A 7,341-nucleotide genomic window follows, 5' to 3' on the forward strand; every position below is an offset into this window, starting at 1 on the left:
TTTACTCTATCAAAGCTAGATTGTTCGGCAGCTGACCATGCAATGGATGTTTGCATGTTCAGTAAATCCGTTAGAGGTGCTGCAATCAAAGCATAGTTTTTTATGAAGACTCTATACCATCCTATCAATCCCAGAAAACTACGTATTTTTTTGACAATTGTTGGTATTGGCCATTCTAGAACATCTCTGACTTTGTCCGGATCCACTGAAATTCCTTTCACTGATACGATGAATCCCAAATATTCAATGTGACGTTTGAAGAATGCATAGTTCTTCATCTTAGCATAGAGCTTGTGTGCCCTCATTGTCTCAAGGACAATCCGAAGCTAGGGTTCATGATCTTCTTCCTATTTAGAATAGACCAAGGTGTCGTCGAAGAAGACGAGTACAAGTCATCCAAGATATGGCCTAAAAATATCTTGCATTAACCTGTTGAAGGTGGTAGGCACATTCTTATGCCCGAATGACATAACTAGGAACTCAAGGCCGTCTTTGGGATATCTTCTTCCTTGATCCTTATCTGATAGTAACCAAACCTGAGATCAATCTTGGAGAAGATCTTCGCACCCTAAAGACGAGCAAGAAGCTCATCTATTCTAGGAATAGGTTACTTGTTCTTAACAGTTGATTGATTCAACCCTCTGTAATCAATACACAATCGAAGCATTCCATCTTTCTTTTTCTGGAACAACACTGGAGCTCCCCATGGTGAACTACTAGGACGGATGTAGCCCTGATCTAACAGTTGCTTGAGTTGCTCCTTCAGCTCAATTGCTTTCGGGATGGACATCCTATAAGGTCTCTTTGCAATTGGCGCAGCTCCTCGCACTAGCTTGATCTCATGAACCACTTCTCTTTGAGGCAGGAGTTTTGTCAGCTCTTTAGGAAATACATCCGCGTATTCCTTTAGCCATGAAGGTTCTTCACTAGACTCCTACTTCTGATCTAACTTATTGAGCTTAATCAAGTAGACAGGCAGTCCCTTTCTAACTCCCTTTATAATCCAAGATGCTTTGGCCAATTGAATTTTGGGCTTTCCAGCCTCACCTTGAGTTGTGACCGATTCCCCTTCAGAGTTTCGAAAGGAAACTTGACCCTTTCCACAATGAATGTGGGCATCATTAGGTTTAAGCCAATCCATTCCGAGTAGACACTCATGGATACCTAGATTCATGACCCTGAATTTGACCGAATTCGATTTTCCTTCCAGAAAGAATTCCACCTTAGCAGTTTGCCTGATACAAGTGACCTCACAACCATTTGCTAATTCCACAAGCAAGGTAGGTGCTTCTACCGTGGCTATTCCTAATCTTCTTGCGCAGGCTGGTGAGATAAAGGAAAAGGAATGTGTACTGCCACAATCAATCAAGGTTTTGAAACCTTTACCTTGATAGTCCGATGGTGTCTGAATCATCAAAAACTGGTGATTTGGGCCTTTCTTGTGAAGAGTGGCATGGACTGTCGCCCTTTCAAACTCTACTTCCATGGTCGGATCTTCTTCTTTGCACACTTCCCTGTTGGCAACACAAGTGGTTCTTCCTCTTCCTCGAGTGGCGGTTCCCTAGCCACGGACAATTCCTTAGAAAGGTGCTTGACGATGTCCTCCGCCAAGCTTGGGACATTGCCTTTTGAAATGACAGGGCTCGTTGCAGTGGAAACAATGGAGATTTCGGCCATTGCTTTAGGTAGGGACAAAGTTGTTGACATTATTAGTCCTTGCTTTCTTTCTTTGTCCCCATTTTTGACCTTGAACTCTCTTCACTTGGGGCCTATATGCTCCTCTATTCTGGTCATTATAAGTCCAAGTTTTGTTACTTCTTGGCCTAGCCTACACCTCCTGAATTATGGGCGCAGCTCAAATGAGTGTGTCATGTAGATCTGTTGGGCACATAGATTCGAGGCGGGTATTCACTAGTGGGTTTAAACAAGCACAAAATTTTGACACCTGCTGTGTCATGTCCATCTGTGGCGCATACTTCAGAAGTGAGACAAATTTGTATGTGTCAAGAGTGAGACCCAGCTGTTTCAGCTCGTAGAACTCATTCATTTTCTATGTGCGATACGCAGGTGGTAAGTATCTTCCTTGCATAGCTTTCTTCAGCTTTTCCCAGGTAATGCATCCTTCTAAGATCCCTTGATCTCTGCACCATTGCTTCCACCAAATCCTGGCTTCGCTGGTGAGCTTCAGCTTGGAGAGCATAGCCTGGTTGGCGGGTGCAGTACCGGCTGCTTCAAAGTAATCCTCCATGGACTCTATCCAAATCTCAACATCTGCTTGGACAGTCCTACCTTTCCTGTCAAATTCTGGCGGCTTGATCTTCTTGAGAAGAAACTTCTTCTCCTGGATCATGGCTGTACTTGATGTAGGGGGCAAACTGGGAATCTGTATCTGGGGTTGTGCCTGGATAGAGGATTCTTAACGTTATAACTCACCAATCGTTATGATTTATATTTCATACCCAATTCAGCTATCAATCAAGAAACCTAGCCACTTAACGTTTTATCAATTCTCATAGACAAGACAGACATTGATAAAAAGAAGTCTTATTTTATTTATATGGGCATAACCCTTTCGGAGTACAATAGTTCTTGTGATGATAGAGCAATTGTTACATTAGTTCGGGGAGAATAATGTCGTGTTACATTTAGCTACAGGAACTGGATAATAGTATGGTTTTGGGTCATGGATCTTCAGGAATTGGTAAGTCATCGAAAGATTAGGGTATCCTTTGGTACCCATTCTTCTCGTAGCGTCCCAGCACCTTGATCCTATCAACGGGGATTATGTGGGTCACTTCCTCGTATACATATGAGTTCAGCTCTACCCTCCGACCTTCGACATGTAAAGTTGTGTTTACGTGAGCTTCAACAAAACTGAATAGCTTCACGATCTTCAGCTCTTCCAAACACTTGATCCTCTTTAGGTTGGTTCGAAGGTATGCAAACCGGTGGGCAGCTATGTAGTAGATTTCTAAGTCACCCGTCTACCTCCGTTCCACGTACAAAGGCGATGGATTATAAATATGGTCTAGGATGTTCATCATATCAATCCTTTGTCAATAATCCGGGGAATGTATCGTGATCATAAACATGACTTGGAACACTAAGAACCTGTTCCATGCTTCATAATTCTGCAAGACAGCATCAAAAGTAAGAAAATGTTCTAAACAGCAACATTTGATTTACTCTCTTATTAAGATTTCTTAAAAAACAAATCCTTTGTTGGTTTGCTCTAATACCAACTGTAATGTATCCACCTATTCCCTTCAGGACACGTCTTAGTAGTCCATCGGAAAGGAAGTCTAGAAAGCTCTGCCTAGCACTCCCATGGAATGTTACAGGGTTTGCAATCTAGGACATTCTGCGTCTGCCACGTAGCGGAAGTATTCTAGCTGTTCCCACTTAGGACCGACCTGAATCAGGGTTTACCCTAATGGTCATTTCCTAAATGGCAACTAGCATCGGACTACTTTACGCTAAAACGCCAGGGACGAAGCGGATTCATGCTGCACTTGGTTCAAGGAGAATGGGAAACGAGAGGGATGCAAGGCTCCACCTCTTTTCCATAAGGCATAGTCCCATTCTGTTCCCCTAAAACAGCATAAATAGGGATTATTATAACCTAGACTCTAGGTCAGCGCCCTTGCTATTCATTTCCTTTGAGAAGATCTACTTGTTGTCCATTATGATTGAGAAAAGATCCCGCCCAACCAGGACCACCCATCCGTAGGACGGACCCATGGCCACATCCACCACACTTTTCTCAAGGTTGCTTTTGTTGTCTAATTACCTACCATATTTACTTAGACATGCATCAAGCAGCTTCCTTACTTAGCCCGTTAGACATCGGTTCCTTCATGTAATCTTAGCACTTGACATAGAAAAGCAATATTGAACAAGTTCCTTTTCAACGGTGTCATAGAGTTAGTGTAAGAGCTGCTGAACACAGAGTTCAAGGTACAGCAAAGAAAGAGGCTAACAAGAAGAAATCGAATTTTGATGCCAAAGTACTATATATTGCTTGTCAAGTAGATTACATGAGGTCCATGTTCAGAAAAAGCTGTAGTAACTCATATCCAGCTTTACATTCAGATGTTCAAGTTCAGTTTTGCCATTGGCACATAGACTTGTTAAATTCTCCTGGGTAATAATTCCTATGAATAAATTTTCAGGATTCCATACAAAGTCAAAACAAAGGAGTTCTGTAGGCAGCAACCCCTATGTACATAAAACAATGGAGTTCTGTGGGCAGCAACCCCTGCTAATTGCTGGGCACTGTCTCTATCCAGAGGGTGTTGCCCCTTAGTTACACTTCATTAACAAGTTGGACATGAAGTTTCTCCGTTGTCTGGATTATATCTCAGCAGCCTTTCTGTTTTCACTCCCTTCAGAAGATTCTTCCATACGATACATAAAGAGATTCGAGTGGTTCAATTACAACAAAAAGCTTGCTTAGAATACCGTAGTTGTCGCTGGAAGCATTCTGATGTCACACCTATAGCCGTCATAGTAAATGAAGGCGAAGAAGCAAATGAAGTAATAGAGAAAAACTTTGGCGACTCAAAAAGGAATGAAGGAGAACCTTTTTGATGATGCAGACGTGTGAAGAAGAAGTGGACTGGAATATTCTTAAGAGAAGATGAAGTCAACAGAAGACAGCGCTGAGTAGCAGTTCCAATCCGTGAATCAACAGAGCCTTGATTCTTCCCTCTGTGGATTACAATCTCCATCCTCTTCATGTTATTTCCTCTGCTTGACCGTCTTTACCGGATGGTATTGTTGCAGCAGAGCATTCTCCTATTGGCTCGACTCTCAAACATGGATGCACATGGACAAGGGAGCTGTTGTCCTTGCCTTGCCTAATGTAACTCCCTGTTCAGTTCGCCCACATCAACCATGGCCAGTGCAGAACAAGAAGAGGAAAATAAAAGCCAATCATGTTGTTCTCCCTGACAAGTTGCTTATAATCCTCAATCTCGATGCGTTCCAATCACTTAGCTCCTAGAAAACCCAGCTTTCCAGTCCTCTTCCTGGCATCTGTCATACCGTCTCTTATCTTCCTATGTTAAGACAAGAGAGAATTGTCCTTCTCTTGCAGTTCTGCATATAGATTTCGCAGCTGAGCATGCCCTTCCATGGTCATTTGTAGAGCTTCCTTTAATTTCTCTCCGCAGTGGTGTTCACCCTTTTATTCATGCTCTTCCTTCCCGTTCCTTCATCTTCACTTCGTCTTTTGTAGGTCAGTCCTTCTTGTAATCTTTGTCTTTTGCACTGTCATCGACTTCATCTTCAGCACGTTCGTCGACTTCATCTTGTTCTTCATCTGCAGCGTCTTCTCATTCCACTTTTACAGTGTTTTCTTCATCTCAGCTTGCCGTCGTCAACTTCACCGCTGCCTCATCCTCGTCAAATTCTGGCGTTGTCACTCCTCTCCTATGGCTTCTTTTCATCTTCCGTCTGTCTTCAACTTTGCTTCGTTCGTCTCCCCCTATTCACCAATCTGAAGCACGCTCCTCTATTACAGACATAGCTTTTTTTTTTCCCTCCCTTTTCTTAGCTTTCCCTTTTTGAATTTTGAGTGCCCCCCCATCTCAATTTAACATTAGTAAAGCTATTTTGAGGATGCAAAACGGGCACCTTCAAGTCAATAATCTAAAGATTCTCTGTGGGTGTCAATACCATCTCATACCCAAATTTATAAAAACTTTCTAAGAGTCTTCTTGTAGACATCCAAGAGTCCCCTCCTTTCATTGCAGTCTTGACTTCATTGACATGGCAAATTCTAACATATTCAAGGGAATACACAAGAAGGAGGGAAGAATCAATCTTTATTCCTCCATTCAAAAAGTCTTCGGCAAAGGCATATGAACCCTTCTCCTCCATGGTATATAGTAAACTGCTTTATCCCGCATATTACGTTGACCATGTTCACGTGCAACCTTTATCTTCATAGCTTAAATGTCAGCTTCTACTTCGCCTCCTTTGATTCCACGATTTCCTGCACTTTTCTTGGAGATCATCATTGAAATTAACAGCTTGATAATGTCCTTTGGCATCAGTTTTTCATATTTTTCTAACACACACACATCATGCATACAAACAAAAACACACACACACACTAGTGGAATATATACATTGGATACGGGTACTAAAAGGACGGATTATCGTAATGCATCAATCACACACAATGAATCACACGCGAAAAAGTAACACAAATGCACAACAAAAATGGAGGTGTTTACGGCTCGGATGCACAACAGCACGACATCCACCCCCTCTAAACCTACGCATCCTCCGGATGAGCCAACTATCCAGAATCATCCAAGTCCACAAACAGGTCCAATCCTTCATCAGTTTCTAGTAGACATGTTTCTCCATCAACTTCATCATCCATATTCTCTGCCTCTTCTGCTAGACTTTCTTCTACCTGCTCTTCTTCTGCCAATGCTTCAAGTGAATACTCTTCATCTTCTCTTCTCTTGAAAATCTTGACTCGTTTTCCAGCAATGGGCACCCTCAATACCGTCCCATCCAATTCAGCCAACTCATTGGTAGCATTGTCAAAAACCTGTTTCACCTCATACGGTCCAAACCATCTTTGAGCCATTTTTCTCATGCTACTATGCTGATTCTCTAGACTACTGTCGTAGACTAGAACCCAATCTCCTTCTTTTATGGCTCTAGGCCTCAAGCGATGCCTTAAATCAAACCTGTCCTTGTTTCTGAGTCGGGCTGCCTTCAAACAATCAACTGCTAGCTGAACATCTTCTGTCCTTCTCTCTAGTTGACGAATCCGAAGAGCTAGAAGCTCCTCCCTTGATAAATTCTCATGCCATGGAAGAGCACTCCACGTGAGAGCACAGATTTCTGTAGGCATGACAGGTTTTTGCCCATACATCAACTCTGCAGGCATATATCCAGTAGTCACGCTATGTGTAGAGCGGTCTGCCCACAATGCAAAAGGTAGTAATCTCGGCCAATCTTGCCAATGCCTTAACTATCGGCGGATGTCCTCTTTCACTCTTGCCATTTCCCTCTGGATTATAGGCAGTAGTAAGAGCCAACTTAATCCCAAGCTGTGAGAAAAATTCTCTAGCTTCATCTGCATCTAGCTCTCCACGATCAGCTGTAATTTTGCCTATACATCCATACCTACAAAATATTTCTTCCAACAAGAATTTACATACTGTAGTGGTGGTCTTCGTCCGCAAAGATCTACCTTCAACATAGTTTGTAAGATCCTCCCTAGCCAAGACAAGATATCTCATCTCCCAAAGTCCCACTGGCAAAGTAACCAAGTCTACCACCCACTTATAATGCATACATAGTGGATAGGTCGGA

Source organism: Lygodium microphyllum, chromosome 4 (assembly GCF_053477565.2).
Source record: "Lygodium microphyllum isolate KBCC chromosome 4, Lygodium_microphyllum_v1.1.10, whole genome shotgun sequence".
Classification (NCBI taxonomy): Eukaryota; Viridiplantae; Streptophyta; class Polypodiopsida; order Schizaeales; family Lygodiaceae; genus Lygodium; species Lygodium microphyllum.